Raw genomic sequence first — 16,509 nt, 5'->3', positions numbered from 1 at the left:
AGCAGCCCTCCCCGCCTACGTCCATCACGGCTTGCACAAACCTCCTTGACAGGTCGGCGGTACGGTTCAGAGGGCAAAAGTTCATGAGAGGTTTTATTGCATGCTTTCTGGGGGCCACCTCTGCTTAAATGGTTCAGATCTTCCTCAGGCCAAATGCTACCTGAGAAAGAAGTCAGTAAATGCTGAGGGATTCAGCAGGTAACAAAATAAAAAAAGTCACAGGCATGTTTCGCACTCAAGTAGTTTTTGCAAAGTGAGCAAGGATGGAAGAGAAAGTGTGCAAATATCTCCCAGACACGTCTCCTACTGTACCTTCCAGCCTCTTAGACAAACCACAGAGGGTGCAAGGAGGGTAGAAAAAGTTACACGCCCTGACCTGAGAAGCAGAAAATCTGAGCTAGACACCAAAAGAGGCTGAGCTGTCAGTAGGCAAAGCGAAAGAGCAAAATCTGCTTTGCATTAGTTCTCTCTGTACTCACAGAGTGCTGGAAGCAGAGCTGGTGTGGAGACACAGGTCGCGGCAGGGACGGTGCTTGTCCTTGGCTGGGTGGTTTGGGAAAGCTGAGGGAGATGGATGTGCACCCCATGGGGCTGCACTCCAGGCATGGGAGACCACGGGGATACAGGGTTTTGGAGGTCAGGGATCTGGGACGTGGGTTGGGCTAAGGGATGGGGTTACAAAGGTCCTTCCCTAAGAATATCCAAATATGCCATTAGTGAGTGCATGTAAGATCTGTCTCTCCATGCACAGACAACCACAAACATGAGGGTCTGAGCAGTTTAGACATGCCACTTGCACCTCAGGATCTCGGTCCCACCCTGCCTTATCAACAGTTCAGATGCATTTTAATTTATTTGTAATACTTGCATATCAACAAAACCGCACAGAAATGTAATATAAGCTTTGCAGACTTATTCAGCAGTTTACAAGCACGTTTGTCTTTGTTTGATCTTCCGCGTGCTTCTCTGTCTTTCTGATAAATTAGTAAACCTTGTGGCTTTTTGAACACTTTCTGCTGATGGGTAGTAAATTAAATGCCTTTTAAAATATTTATAGTTCAAAGTACTTTCCTGTAGCAATACACTCCGTGGCTCGCTGGTGTGAAATACAAGGCAGTGAAAACCTATCAGATATAAAGGACTCACGGAGATGCACGGCCACAGACACACACGCGCTTGTTGGACCCAGACCAGGGTTTCGCTAGAGGAACACCCACCAGCATCGAGCCTGTTTTCTTTTACAGCACTGAAAGACAAACTTATGATGGCATGGCTATTTCAGACCTCATAACCTCCCCACCTGCCTCACCATGGCCTTTCGTTACCAAAATTATGAGGCGACCAAAGTCCCTCTCTGAGTCACCCGCCGGTGCCTCTCGCCATGACGTCAGCCGCAGTAGCGGCAAGCTCGGGAAAGCTGCAGCTGAGGCCGCTGGGGCTGGTTTCTGTCGGGGCTGCTAATAAAGGCGGCTGAGCACGGAGCCGACCAATTTATTTCTACTGGGGAGGAGGGAGAAGTGAATCAAAGTCTCTGTTCCAGATTTAGTTTCAATTCATTTCTAATAATCTCCACCGCCTCATCTGGAAAAAATGAAACAGGATTAAAAAAAATGATGTCATTAAGAAAACATCTGACTAATTTTTCTTCTGACGAAGACTTAATATAAGTAAGGGGGGATGTAAATTAAAAGCAGCCCCAATCTTCCCTGGGCCACAGAGCCTGCCTTAATACATAAGCCATGAAAGAAGTTTTCTTACATATACAATAAGTTCCCTCTTTCATCAGTACTCACAGCTTATCCCAAAAGGGTTGTGAACTTCTTTGATGCAAGCTTGAAACTATGTATTACCAGGTTTACGAGCCTTTGGAGCCTCTGCTGATCAAACTGTGAGGCTGACATCTAAAATGTGTATAACAATATGAAGGGTTTGCTGTTCATTTTCTCCGTGCTAAATTGGGCAGAAATGCTGGAGTCTCTCAGAACAGGAAAACTCCACCCTAGCCAAAAAGGTAACACTGGGAAAAAGATCAAGAATTCACCCAAAATGCATGCAGCCGGAGACCCGGGTGGTGTTTCATTACGAGGTTGGCTCAGTGCATCAAGACTGGTTTGGAGAGTAGGCTTCTCCTTAAAGCCTCTGCTCTAAAGCCTGATTTAGGCTCTGCTTAAAGCCTCTCCTTGGTGCATCTCTCCACCTGTGGATGAAGACAGCCGTACTTTCAGCCAGGCCTGGCTCCTGTAAGCCCTCCCAGGCAGGGATCGCCTCTCACCGTTGTACACCTACAATTCTGGCAAAACACCATCCCACAGCACAGCACATCCCAAAATAACATGGCTTCCAGTAGCTACCCGCTAGGAAGGGCTCACTTGGCCAGAGGGATCCTCTGCTCCTAAGTTTGCCAAAGTTTGGGTTTTTTCCCTCTTTTTTCCAGTTGCGCCACTGGCACTATTTCTTATCTAATCCCCACATCCCACATTGTGTCATCATATCAGCACTCTGCAAATACACAGTGAGAGGTAGCCGTAGCCTCACAGGTCTGCTCCTGGGTAAGGAGAACAATTAGCTGCTGCTTTTTAGACACAGTGGCTTAAAGAGATGAGAGATGAAGCGGTCCTGGGGGAAGGCAGCTCTGCCCCCATGCCCAGCTCACCTCCCAGGCAAGTGGGGCTCCCCATCCCCATGCCCTGAACCCCGCAGCAGAACAATCTCCAGCTTGGTGCGGTGAACCAGCCCGTGCAATCGTTCTGTGGTGCCAGAGCTGGGTTTCTTGGTGTGTCCGTAGAGCTCCCTGCCCAGACCTCTGCTACCCATACATCACCCCCTGCTCCCTCCCTGGGTCCCGCAGATGGCACAAGGAAAACACCCCAGTGCCTGGGGGAGAGCTCCCAGCCTTGCTGAAGCCAACGCTGTAAAAATCTTGCTGTCTGCAGCAGGATGAGGGATTTCACCTGACCGCATACATTTCTGAAGAAACCGGGATTCTGGTTTTCAAATAGGCTAAGGGAATTGGGTGTGCAAACGCCATTAAATTTAATGGGAGCCAGGGGCCTGTTTTCCCCGCGGCTCCGGTGAGAAGCCCAGGCTCTATAATTAATGCTCAGGACTTGTAGAGCAATTTGCATCTCTGACGAAGTACGAGAGCCTGGATTAATTTCCTCCCCCACCCTGGAGAGGCTCTCCCTTCTCTGCTCTCTAACAGAGGGAGACATTGAGGTAGGGGAGATGTTACCTGATCCCATCTAAGGGCTGCAAGGCTTCATGGTGATACTGGGGACACGCACGCTGCTGAAGGCTTTACAGAGGAGGTCTTTATTGGTGCAGTGGATAACTGGCCTTGGGAGAGCAGAAATCCTTCCACTATTTACCTGGCTCCAGCCGCCTCCAGAGCAGGACCGTGGAGCTGCGCGTACAAGCAGCAGCAGAGGAGCATGACCAGTACAGGGAGAACTACCAGCATCTGAGACATGACACACACTGCTGGTGGGACACTAGAAGATTTCAGTAGTTTCCCAGGAGCTGGTCACTCCTTAACTGTCCTTCACCGGAGAAAAGAGATCTGCTTCATTTTCCTGCCACCTGGGTTTTGCTGAAAGGAGCACAAGCTTGTCTGAAGCTCCACAGACTCATCCCAAAGTCTGGGGGAAGGAGCTGGTAGCTTTTCTTTGGAAAACAAGGCAAAAAAATTCACCCCACAGTTTTCAGTGAGGTGCACCAGCGTGTCCCTGCGTGTGCCTTGGAGCCTGTGGGGCAGCACACAGGAGGTGTGTGTGTGCTGCGGTCAGTGCATTGCAGCTGGACGCAGGGCTGCGAAAGGATCCTCATTGTCCCATGGTGGAGGAGCAGCATCGTCTCTGAGGAGTCAGCCTGGGCTCCTGGGAAGGGAAACCCCTCGGGGACTGGTGAAACCAGTGCTGGCTGCTATGAACAGGACCTTTGGGTGACTTTTTCTCATCCTGCTCTCCCCCTGGGGTGATGCACCAGCAATCCCAAAATCTTGTGTGGCAGAGATGTGGCACCATCTCCTCACTGCTGCACATGGGTCTGGAGCCTCTGCAAGGGGCATCCAGCAGTGAATGCAACAGTTAAAGAAGTTGCACATTTCTGAAATAATCTCCGTCAGTTAAATAAACTCCAGAAAAATGGGGACAATTAACCAGCACTAATGTCCCATGACTAGTCTAAATTAATACTTATGTGCCAAATATATTCATTCAGTGGAAAACAAAGGGCTGAATACTTTTCCATATGCTTAATGGAATATGGACACTTGCAGGCAATTGTTTTGCTGTATAATAATTCCAGAGATGGAAGCTAGGAACAGAGCTGCTCATGGGGAGGCGTAGCCTGGTAGAGTTTTGCTATTAGAAAAAAGCTTTTAAGGCCAACAATCCCATCTAAACCCCATATAAAAAGCCTTGCTTTTGTTTTGTTTTAAATAAAACTTCCTAGCCCGGTTTTCACAAGTCCTGTGTACCGAGACCATCACCCAACATCTGCAGGAGATGGAGGAGAGCCATACAGATGCCCCCAAAATGGACCACGCTCGTGGCAGACACTCTATATATGGGACGCCAAAGCTGTACCCAGCAGGAAACCTAAAATGCCCCAGGATTCACACTAAACGATTCAGTCTAAACAGCTCTCGCCAGCCCCTCAACTTCACCTCTGTTTATTTCTGATTTAAAGTCCCTTACGACAGGAAGGGCGAGAGGTCGTGACACTTGTGCGGTACCCTCAGTATCAAACCCCATGAGGTCCCTCAAAACAAGGTACCTTCCAAAGGTCAAACCTGGGCCACGACTATCGAATTCACATGGCATTTGATCATTCACAAAGATTTTCCCACCTCCCATTTTTTCGGCTCAGAGAGCGGAGGATGTGCCAGGAGGAGCGGCAAGGAGCTGCCTTGCAGCTGCCTCTCCCCCCCAGCCACGGCCAGGGAGCATGGGGCAGCCTGGTAATGAGGCGACAGGGAATCATTCAGGCTTCCCAGCTCTCCCAGCACTGCAACAAGTTGATAATTATCCAGTAAAGTGACCTGATGCTCGAACATAGGGCTATCAACTTGAAGACGCCAGCTCCTATGTCCCGCTAGGAAGAGATCAGAATGGGGACCCAAGAGATGACACTGCTCACTCCCAGCCCTCCCCTGCCGGGATGCTCAGCACGAGTAATTTTACTTCTTTTTCCTGTATTTTCTCAGCTCTAAAATGGGGTTAATAATATCTTTCTCTTTTTTTTTTTTTCATTACAAAGATGAATATATAGAAAATCAGAGCTACCTCTGCTAATTCAGCAGTTAATGCACTCACTTACAAGAAGCTGTTACGGAGACTGTGAAGCTGGACAAAAATTGCTACAGCTTCTCTGCAGAAATTTAACGGGCATGTTTCGAGCAGTTCCCGCCTTCTCCTTTCCCCTCAAATATGGCTTTGAGGCATGGAAAGCATGAAAAATAAAAAAGAGATTTTAACAGCGAGGGCAAGTTCCTATTAGATGGGTTTATGGACGGAAGTGGTAAATTCAGCACTGCTGCAAGACTTTACAGCAAAACTAGATGTTTTTCTAAAAGATGGGCTCTAAGTGTACCTCAAGATTTGAAGTTTTAATAGTAGGAAAGAGTAATTTCTCCCACTGTAGAAATTAAAGGGGGGAATCCTATGTCGCAGATGTCAGATCAGATAACTGCTATAATTCCTTTGGGCCTTAACAGACAGAAATCTCTGAATATAAAATCCCTTATTTGTGGATTTGTTGTTAGGGCACTGCTTTGAGAAGGATTTAGGTAGGCACTACAAAGAGTCCCACTCTACATGCATTGGTAATGGCAGTTGTCTAAGTACATTTAAAAATCACGCCTTAAAGTCTAATCTTGTACCACTGAAGTCAGAAGAAACTGTTGCTGACGGCAGGAGCAACAAGAACAGGTCTCCAATGTGTTGATGCCTCTGTTTTCCATCTACACCACGGAAACAGTATCATAACCTAAGGTGGGTACAATTTCTTAGCACAATTTTTTTTCCGTCCCTTAGAAAAACATATTGAAGACTTAATGCAACTTCTATCACATGAAGCCAATTTCATATATTTGCTCCAGGTAAGAAAAAGGACGTTTTTGTTTTAACAGTGGAAAAAAGGGTAAACATCTTTCATTTTTCCTTTCAAAAGACCATTCCATTTTCAAACATACCTGACTTCAATTCTAAGTTTAAAATATCTAAAACCAAGAACAAATGGAACAAAAGATTTCATTTCACCTGAGTATTATTATTTTTATCAATGAAATCAAAAGCATTTTGGTTTAGAGCTTGAAACTTTTTTTGGGGTCTAAGTTCCACCAGAAGTTAACAACATTCTTAAGCTCACAGGTTGCTGGCAGCCTTAATGGGGACAAGGACAACGTTTGGAGGCAGCAAAGTTGGGAGCATGAGCACAGGAATTGGTCCTCAGATTAGAAGCTTTCCTAACCTTGTACGTTTTTTTATTGCATTTATGCTGCATTTACCACAATGCAGGTCTAGTTTTGGCTGACACTTGTAGGCACAACTGCAACACAATAACAACAACAATATCAATATTTGCTTTTAAAATGGAAGAAAAATGCAAATTTTTAATAAGTAAGGTTGCCCTCCATTTACAACTCACAAAGAAGCAAGACATCAAAGGTAGAAATTAAAGTTGATATGGGACCTTCAAACCCAAATCAAATTAGTGTCTTGAGGAGAGATCTTTGATTTAAGCTTAATAGTGGTGATTTTTTCTTAGGTTGTTTTATACTTAATCAGCCACACAGCCCACTGTGCAGACATATGTTCCCAAAGCACATCAAAGCAAGTAAACATTCTGTTTCAGATCCTAATATCCTTTTTTATCCAATTATCTTACTTACATGATCTTTTAATTTAAGTTCTGAAAGCCCACCTTTTCACACAAGCTTTCCTTTAGCAACGGAGGTAGAAGGATGACCAGCTCAGTTCTTGTGAGATACCCGCCAAAAAAACCCCACAACGAATAAATCAAAGCACAGCAGATGAGTCTCTAAGATAGTTTCTTGAGAGATTAATGATGAAAGCCTTCAGAGAAGCAGCATATTTTAAGAAGGGGAACTTCAAGGAAGGTAGCTGAGGGGGAGAGAAGGAAGGAGAGTGGGAGAAAAGGCATGAAAGAAAATACGAATAAAAGTGCAAGAGCCAATGAAAACAGTTCAGCGACAGACCGAAGGAGCGATGCAAACCTGGAGACATGTGAACTTCAGGCTGAAACCACCAGGCACAAGAACTTGATTCAAGCAGTCACAAAATTCGAGTGCTGGGGTGTCAAAATGCTGCAGGCTCAGGGTGGGGAGGGGATGAGGGCTGGGCAGTGGCATGGTGGATGCAGGGGGAGCAAGCAAGGTGGGAAGCGGTGGGGAATGAGATAGAGAGAGGTGTAGATATGGACCAGATCCTGGTGGCAGAGCTGAGTAGGAAGCTGAGGGAGATCTGAGAGGATGCAATGCTGGTGAGGGCATGTGGGAAATGGGTGTTGGAAAGATGTGTTGGATGTGACACAGCCATTTCTTTGCATCTGATTGATTTCTCTGGGGGACATGTTGAGGATATTAACGCTTTCGAGTGAATACTTTGCTTGTAGCTGTGAAGACACCGGGCTTGGGAAAACAAACGGGAAGGGTATGTGTGTGGGGAGGAAACCTGAATTTTTGATCCCTGCACCTAGTGTCTTCTTGTCATTCTACTTTTGGGTGAGGAGTTTTCTCCCTTAAAAGGAAATAACGTTCAAGTGCTACAGAAAGGTTTAGCATTTAAAAGAGTATTCCTACAGTACTTCTGAAAAGCCCCTTTCCATGTTGTGCCAGCACTAACCTGCTGTGGAGAGGGTAAGTCAGTGACAGCAACACCACAGCAGTGGAGCTCATGGAAGAGTCAAGCAAACCAGAGAAAATGCTTATTCATTCATTACACTTTAAATCTGCCTTGGCTCTATACCCGTCATATCCCAGAAAAGCAAAAAAGGATCATTCCTCTTCATCATGACTGTAATACAATCAAGTGGCTGCAGCATTACTCTAACCAACGTTAACTAACAGAGTCTATGTCTGACATCTATAATTTCATGTTAACAAATTAGGTAGACTCCTGCATTTCCTGGTACCTTAAATGCCCAAGAAGCTCATAACTTTTCTTTATATGCAAAATGTCAAGGAAAGGGCAAACAATGTTATGCCAGAAGACCACAGCCAAATCACTTGGTTGGAATGTGCTGTAAATCACGGGGTGAACGGAAAATGAATCTTTGTTCCAGGACAGCGACTTCCAGCATTAATGTTGCTGCTAATATGCTCCTTTTCTATTGGGAATGTCCTCTTCCCATAATCCAAGGTCCTATAACTAAACAAGACACCAAGGAAGGAAAACCCACACCCAACTAATTCTAAAAAGCCTGAAATGTCCTACTTCTCCTTTCAGAAGTACCAAGGAAAACCATTGGTATTCAGGCTTTAGAAAGATGTTGTGCTTGCTCTAAGCAGCAGTAAGCTATTGTAACCAACTGGAAGTAACCAGAAAACCATGGCTTACAAAGGGGAATAAAATGAAAGGTGAACAGCTAGAGCACAGATCTCAACAAAGCCTTTCTAGACACAGCAGTCAGAGGAGCTCTGTATGCAGAGGTGACTGCGATAGCTGCGGAGAAACCCATCTCACACACATGTACGCACACGCCAGGCATGCTGCCGGCATGCTGTGTGTCTACCTGCCTCTGCTGCATCACAGCACAAAGGAGTAAAAGACATGCATTCCTATAATAGCAAAGCTTTAGGTCGAGGCTCCCTGGGTTTTCTGCAGGAATTAATTTTACTCACATTTGACACATTTTAAACAGCAACAGCACTCACAGTAACCTCCAAAGGGAAATATTCCTGAACAATATATAATAAATACATTGATTTCTAATAATAACCGTCTGCCCTAAATCTTCTTGCTGACAGGTTTAGTTGGACCAAAGGCCCTTTTCACATCTACTTCATGACAGTTCCCATCACTACATAAAGACTTTGAAGTGCCCTAACGTGCAGTAAAATGCGAGATAACCTACCAAACTGTCAATATTTCTTCACTTCTAAAAGGAAATGCTAATGGCACTCAAAGAGCTCAAGATGTAATGTAAGATCTGATCCAGCAGGCTGGCTGATCTAACCATCCTTTCCTTTGCTACGAGTATGCTGAAAAGCAAGCAATTATATGGTGAAGAGCAGAACTAGGTAAAAGTTTTTCACTGATATGACTGCAAGGAAAAAAAACCCTTTTTATTCCAAACAAGCTTTTCTCTTGGAAGTGTCTGGAGTTTTCTGTACAAAATAAGGGAACTAACACTAAGTTAGCTCTTCAATTTTAATTTCTTCTTTTTAACTGATCACTTTTTTTTCTTTTCTTTTTTTTTTTTTATCATTAGAAAGTGAATCAGAATGAAACACGGATGTTTTTAAAATCTGGAAAATGTTCAGCTGAGAGTTAATTTTCCATAGGGAAAAGATGAACACATATAATTCAGAGAAAGCAGAATCTCTCTCCAATTGACTGTGATAAACAACTGGTATTTCTCTATCAGCTCCAGCCTGCAGCATAAGGCTGAGAAAGTCTTTATAGCAGGAAAAACTAAATGTGATAAACAGCCCATTCCTACGGTAAAACCCCAGCACTGCTCGCTGAACTGTGCAACTCCAACAGACTTCAAACATGCCAAGATGCTGTCCCTACCCCCCAAAACATCAGCTCACGGTAAGAAAGGATAAGGTGTTTTATATCTCATCGTCCACGTGCCAGTTGAAAAGCCTTCCTCCCAAAACACTTTTGCTCCCAGATTCATTGGTGCCATTCTCTACAGTTGCTCTCCTACTCTTCCAGTTTTCCAATGACACAGGAAAATATAACATAGTTATCAAGGAAGGAATAGGGATCTGAAGTTCCCCAGATGTTTACTGCTGAAAGTTTACACTAGTGTTTTTCAACCTGTGGTTTGCAAAACCTTTGGGAATCACAAAAAAATCCTTCAGGTGCTGAGAAAGATAGCAAAAAAACTCTGCAAGCCTGTTGTTATTTGGGCCAAATTCATTACACCATGTTTGACAACCCTGCTGGAAAATTTTTAGGGAGGTTACAGACTGTAATAGCTTGAAAAACCCTCATTGACCCTATGCTTCCCAAAATAAAAAAAAATTACACACGAGACATTCTCAGAGTAATCACCCACCACCGCCCCAATCCATCCAACGCCCACCGACATCAGCTAGCGCTGAAGCACGCACCTGTGATTTAGGCATCTTTGCTATGCCCGCGCAGAGGTAACCCCGTCCCCCATGTCAGCAGTGTCGTATACCTACTGCGACACCTCCCTCCCACCGTCATGCAAAGGGAGACCTGCGGGCCTCATCTTTCATTTCTTATCTCATGCAGCTATTCCTTATGCAGACACATTTCTGTATACAAATCCCATTATACTTGACCCTCGGTTCACCCTGTTTCCATTACAACGCTGTAGACTCAACCAGACTTGCTCCAGTGCCAACTCTGTGCTGTCATTCCTTGCGCAGAGTGGTAATAAAGAAATCACTGTTTTAAGCTGACAAAGAACAGATTTCTTACTAAGTAAACACTGATGTTTTGGTAGGGAAATTAAGTTATAAAATTGTGTCTACAAAGGGGGACCATACAGATGGAGTTTGTTAAGAGACAGCAATACAGTCAACAGTGGTTAATTCAATTGCCTGCTACTTATCAGATTTTTTTTTCAAAAAGGCTTATCCAGCTTTTGTAAATGCAAATGCAGAAAAACATTTCAAAGAGTCGTTGTCATCTTAGCTGGAGAGTGATGCACACACTTTCGAGGCCGAAAAGCCCGCCCTCACGCATCCACCGTGGTTGTGTTGGGGTTCAGCCAGTCTGGTGTTTGCCAGCCTGGTAGGAGAGGAGATCTGAGCACGGCACAGCTCATCACCACAAGTGATGAGCTCCAGTGACCTCTGTCCTCATGGCTGTGCCATGACCTCGCTTCCCCTGGCCACTGCTCTCACCTGCCTTTCTGCCTGCATGGTGCCCCACACCAATTTTAGAAGCCCCAAGCCTTTCTTCAGCTGAGGTCAAAACTGGGCACTAAGCTCAGCTGGGTAAAGGTAGGAAATTCAGTATCTCCAGTCCTCAGTCGAGCCTTAAATGACCCCAACCCAACCTTAGATGTCACATCTAATTCCCAAAAGCACCAGGTTGACACCAAGTCGCTGAAGCTGTTTCTCTCCTAAACACAGTAACAGCAGAGGCACAGCCACTCTTTACTCTCCCCTTTCCAGGGAATAGCAGCTGGGCTTGGGGTGCTGCCCAAAAAACAGGGGTTTTTTTACAGCATCAGTGCTGGCAAAGGCCCCCAGACATCTTCCTCATGGTGACAGTTCTGGTGTCTGTACCACTGGACCGGGAGCAGAAGCAGGAGGTTCCTCATCACTCCACAAACCTCAAAAAACACTCTTCTTGCATCTCACCAAACACCAGTTTACGCTCCCATTATAGCATCCAAGTGAAGAGAGAGATGAGACCTCCAGCCCCGTTTCTACACACTCTGCCAAGCCCTCGAACTATGCAGAGCCAAGGACGAGGCGGCTGCTGTCTTTGCATGGCCAACTGTGGGTGCTCAACTCAAATGTGATAGCCATTGCTATCCACAACAGCAGCCAAAGTCTGTCTCAGATGATACTCTAGATAGCCTGAATACAACCTCAATGAAAGCAGGTACGTTTTGGGGACAGTTTAAAATGACCAGAGAGTTGTGGGATTTTTTTTTTAAACATTTTATCAGGAAGGATAGATAAAATGATTTATTTTTCGCATTGGACAAAGGTCACTATGGGATTCAGTGTGTAGCAGGATGTAAACTCTCAGGCGAGCCAAAAGGTGTTAACATTATGTGCCCTTTAAACGATGCACTTAGTCAGTAAAACGAGATGTGCTTAGGTTGGAAATACATTCATTTTATTAATATAAGGTAAAAATCTAAAAAAGAGATATTGCTGGGTAATTAAGTCACCAAGTATTGGTTCTACTTAAACTTCAGGAGAAAAGACATTAAACATACTCAATTTTTAATGAAAACATTTGCAGTGGCTTTAATAATTCAGCATAAAATTTTATTTAAACATTTCTCTCCAGTTTTGGAAAAGGCAAACACAGGGCCATTGTACTGTGGTCTGGGAATGAGAAAACAGAACTGCTCAGGTGCAGTGGATTATTTTATCTGTTTAGAGAACACAGTGACGAACAAACCAACCAACCCTGGAAATCAAAGCTATGCTGAAATGCCAGCAGTGAGGTTTTCCATGTGATAGCAGCTTTTGAAAGTCCCATCAGTCATCTTTTTGCACCTCAAAGTATCTTTTACAGCCCAAGTTGATATCAGTGAGGTGTAAGCTCCTACAAGCATTATTGTGGAAGCAGGCTGCTGATGGGATTTTCATGTCTAAATACTTCTGGCTCAGTGTTTACTTTGAAAATAGGACTTAAGGTCCTCCACTTTGCATATTTTGGGGTTTTTTTTAGTTGTTTGTGCTGCTTGATTTGTTAAAATAAGGAAAGGACATAACAGGTGAAAATAAAGTGGACTTTTAAAATATTTTATGGTTTTAAATAATCTATTGTGTTATTAGTAACCAAGGAAATTCAATTATCCGGAACTGAACTTCTAATATTAACAATTCCCTCTATGCACATCACATTACAGTGCAAGTTTTAAATCTGTTCATAATGTAAAGGCAAAATAATTACTCTTACCCAGCACTGCAGTACACATTTGGTACTCATGAATGCTGTCAGGATTAACACAACCATTCAAGCCTGCTATAAAAGAGCTTCTAGCCAATAAAAAAAGGTACAAGAATGCACAGGCCATTTTCTAAGCTCAATCATAGAGTATCTGATGGACAGGGTAAGTGAAAGAAGAGTTGTAAGGATCTATGGATAGGAGATAAACTTTTAATTACACAGGTCCCACTTGAAAGTTCTCATTCTGCTGTTCAATGAAGCAGCACAAAAGTTTGACGAGCAAAAAATGAACAACAAATGAGGCTCATGCTATTGTACCTGTAGGTTTTTACTGGCACATTTGTCAAGCTCTTGTGACACTTCCGATACCAGATTTCCTGTCTGCACCATCTCTATCTTCTACCTTCAGCCTTCAAGAACAGCTTCTAAGAGTCTCCAGTTTCATTTTAACCAAAGATTTGCTCCTGGACTCCAGACAGAGGTTCTTTCATTTGAAACTCAAATGCAATCAAGGGGAGTACAGACCATGACGCACTGTAGGCAAGCGGATTATCTTTCAGCCTAGCTTTTGCCCACTGAGGATGATAACAGGAGGAGGAGATTATTAGATTGGGACCTTGCACTGATAAGTAAGGAAGACTACACACACACAAACACACGTACATGCAAATCCTTACTGCACTGGAAGTTCATAGACGGCAGCAATTTTTCTGGTGAATGTGTGAACCACAAAATTGCCCTGCCTGGGAGAAAAGCCACCAATGAACACAGAGTTGGTAGGGTTGGGGTTGGGTTTACGAAAGCAATGAAATCAATCACAGCAAACAGAGTCTGGATAAAGGCCAGTTTGGCAGCACAGTCAAAAACCAAATGAAGGGATAGGAAACCACTGCATCTAGCACAAGATTTTGGAAGGAAGCACAATCTGCTCTTCAGCACAAGACACCTTGACGAATATTCTGTCCCTCAGTTTGTGTCATTTACCCACTGAATGACTCTGGGAAAGGTCACTCCCCCAATACACTGCACCAGTGTGACATATCCGAAGCAATGTGACATCCATGCACAAACCAAGCCCAAGTCTCTGCTCACCATCTGTCCTTATCAGAAACGGTCACATAATTCACCAGAAATGCAAACCCTGCTCTGCAGAGATTAAGTGTGGAGAAATTGGGCTGATAGGATCCTGAGGTCCATCAGCACATCAGGACCTGAAGGGAAAGAAGTTACAGCTCACAGTACTCCTACCTTCACATTTCGCAGAAGCCGTCTCTTAAACAAACAAACAAACAACTCTTTGAAGAGTTTCTTATTATTGCAGTAACACTCATCTGGGCACTGACAGGATTCAAACCAGACGCGGTCGAGGGAAGTCTGGAGTCATACCAGGCTTAGATCTCACATGCCAAGAGAGGCCAAGACCTAGCCAAGTCTTGAATAGATGACTTGCAAAGAAAATCCCAGGACACAGAGGAAGTGGTGTTGGTGGGAGAGTGCCTTTCCCTCTGACTCATTAGGCAACGCCATGTGACGATGCTCTGATGAGGAATGGCCGTCATTCCTATCCACTGAAGCCCAAAAGTCCAGTGCATTTGTCCTTGGTAAAGGTCCTGTGGGACTCTTAAAAAGACATGGGTTGTAAAATGTCTAACCTGGCTCAATTCCATTTTAGTCTCTTACATTCTGGTCGTGTCATTGCTGTCTGCCCTGAGGGAGGGTTTGAACTTTCCTGACCTAACCTGAAAAATGTTTTGGTTATATGTGCGTGTACGATTTCTTTTCCAAAGATGGCTAGAAAATGATTTGGAGTTTGGAAGTCTTCTGTTTTTTCAAGTGAAGAAAGTGGTTTGGGGTTTGCTGACACTGATTTTACTATGGTTATTTCTCTGTTTGGAGACTTCTACTGGAAATAATGTACAAACAGGTAATAACTATTCAAGCATTCAAATGTACTGGATAAAACTTTGCAGAAACCTCACTTTTCATCAGCTCATGGCATTACTTCTTACAGAGAAACAGTTGGGCTGGAGGACCAGGAAAAAAGGGAAAAAGCTAGAAATAACTTTTGTATGATTTCTGCTCTGGGAACCAACTGCAAAATCCTTCCCACCGGTCTACAGATAACAGAGTTATTCACCCTGACCTGGTCCCTGCCATATACTAATTCTCATGCTGTACCCTGACCCCCACAAAATACTATCGCAAAATGCCTCATGATAGGGCAAAACAGCAGCAAGGATCTAATTTCAGTTCCTTCTCAAGAACTGAAAATATCATTGGCTCCTTGAGGGTCTTTTCAAACAAGCAGGACCAACACACTGTCTGACCTGAGTGGTGATCAGTTATTCAAAGCAGCACCTCAAACACTGTTAATTCCTTGAAGACTTGCTCTTCTTAGGAAGCAAACACCAGGACATCTTGTCTGCATGGTACCACTGGGGCTAGGCTCCTCCAAATTGGCATGTTTGACACCAGTCCTGGGACCTCTGTGACAATGCTGGACTCGCAGCAATGTTATCTGGAAGTCCCTTTTCATTAGGCTTTGACTTCTACTTTGCCAAAATTACCTAAAGAAACATAACTGAAGCCCTTCATGAGAATACCAGCAAATAATCCATTACTTTAACAGGTCTGAAGTCAACTGCCAAGTCCATATTGGCACAAGAAAAATCTCTAATATAAACTATTTGCAGGAATACACAAGTGAGATTTAGTAAACATTTCTATTTTACAGCATCTTCAGAAGAACACCTCTCTCCAGGACAGTATATAAACATCCATTTAAGTTCCTCTGAAGTTAACGGACCTAAGCAGGTATTTCTAATTAAGTATATACATAGGTGTTTTCCTGAATAGAGAGAGACTTAAAAACAGTTCTGTAGCCTAGATCAATTTCTGCATGTCCCTCTGCCTCATCAGCTCATTGTTTATTTTCAAATATCTTCTACAAATATCTCTTCTCCTTCTTTGCTAATCCCTGTTAGATTGATCTTTCTTTCATTTACTGATCTGATGACTGAATGTGTTCATTCCTTCACCACCGTATCTTTCTACATCCTGCTTTTTGTCATCTACAATGCAGTTTTCTCTTGTAAAATATCGTACTGTACATGAGTTGGGATGAAAGACAGAATACGAAATCAAGTGTTTTATCTCTCAGTGAAGACAATAGTCTCAAACAAGAATACGCACCTAAGAACATTGCCCTAATGCAGCTGTAAGCTTGAAACTTTACTATTTTTAACGTATTAACCACACTCTGGTAGTCTTTCCTCTACCAGTTGTAATTTGGGATATGTGGTTACTCTGTGGGATCTTAAGCAGCTTTCAGATGAAGCATTCAATCAGCAGGTACCATGTCCAGCAGCTGGTTTGTAAGTAGCCATGTAAGTAGCTCTAGAACCAGGCTAGGAAAGCCTCTTGTGAAGGGACAAGAGGAGTAATAAGACAAATTCTTCTCCAGGATGCTTTTACAGGATTGAAAGGAAAATATTTCAAAGGCCCTTACAGGATTTAGGAACACACATTTATTTCTCAGTGAGACTTAAACTCAAAAAGCTCAATGCGACTGCATTTCATATCGCCTCAACATACTTTTTCAGGCATAATTGACTGCACCCAGGTGCTGTTATAAGTGACTTGGGTAGGTGTGTGCAGGGTAGAGAGAGGTGTAAGAAAGAGATAAAATGAGCTGCAGCAGGAC

At 43.8% G+C, this 16,509-nt stretch overlaps 1 protein-coding gene across 1 annotated transcript in view; it reads right to left on the bottom strand.

Moving 5' to 3' along the window:
* GLI2 (GLI family zinc finger 2) overlaps positions 1–16,509 on the bottom strand; it is a 66,806-nt gene that overhangs the window by 40,342 nt on the left and 9,955 nt on the right.

Source organism: Cariama cristata, unplaced genomic scaffold, assembly GCF_000690535.1.
Source record: "Cariama cristata isolate BGI_N322 unplaced genomic scaffold, ASM69053v1 scaffold10624, whole genome shotgun sequence".
Lineage (NCBI taxonomy): Eukaryota > Metazoa > Chordata > Aves > Cariamiformes > Cariamidae > Cariama > Cariama cristata.
This window is presented reverse-complemented; position numbering and strand designations above follow the sequence as displayed.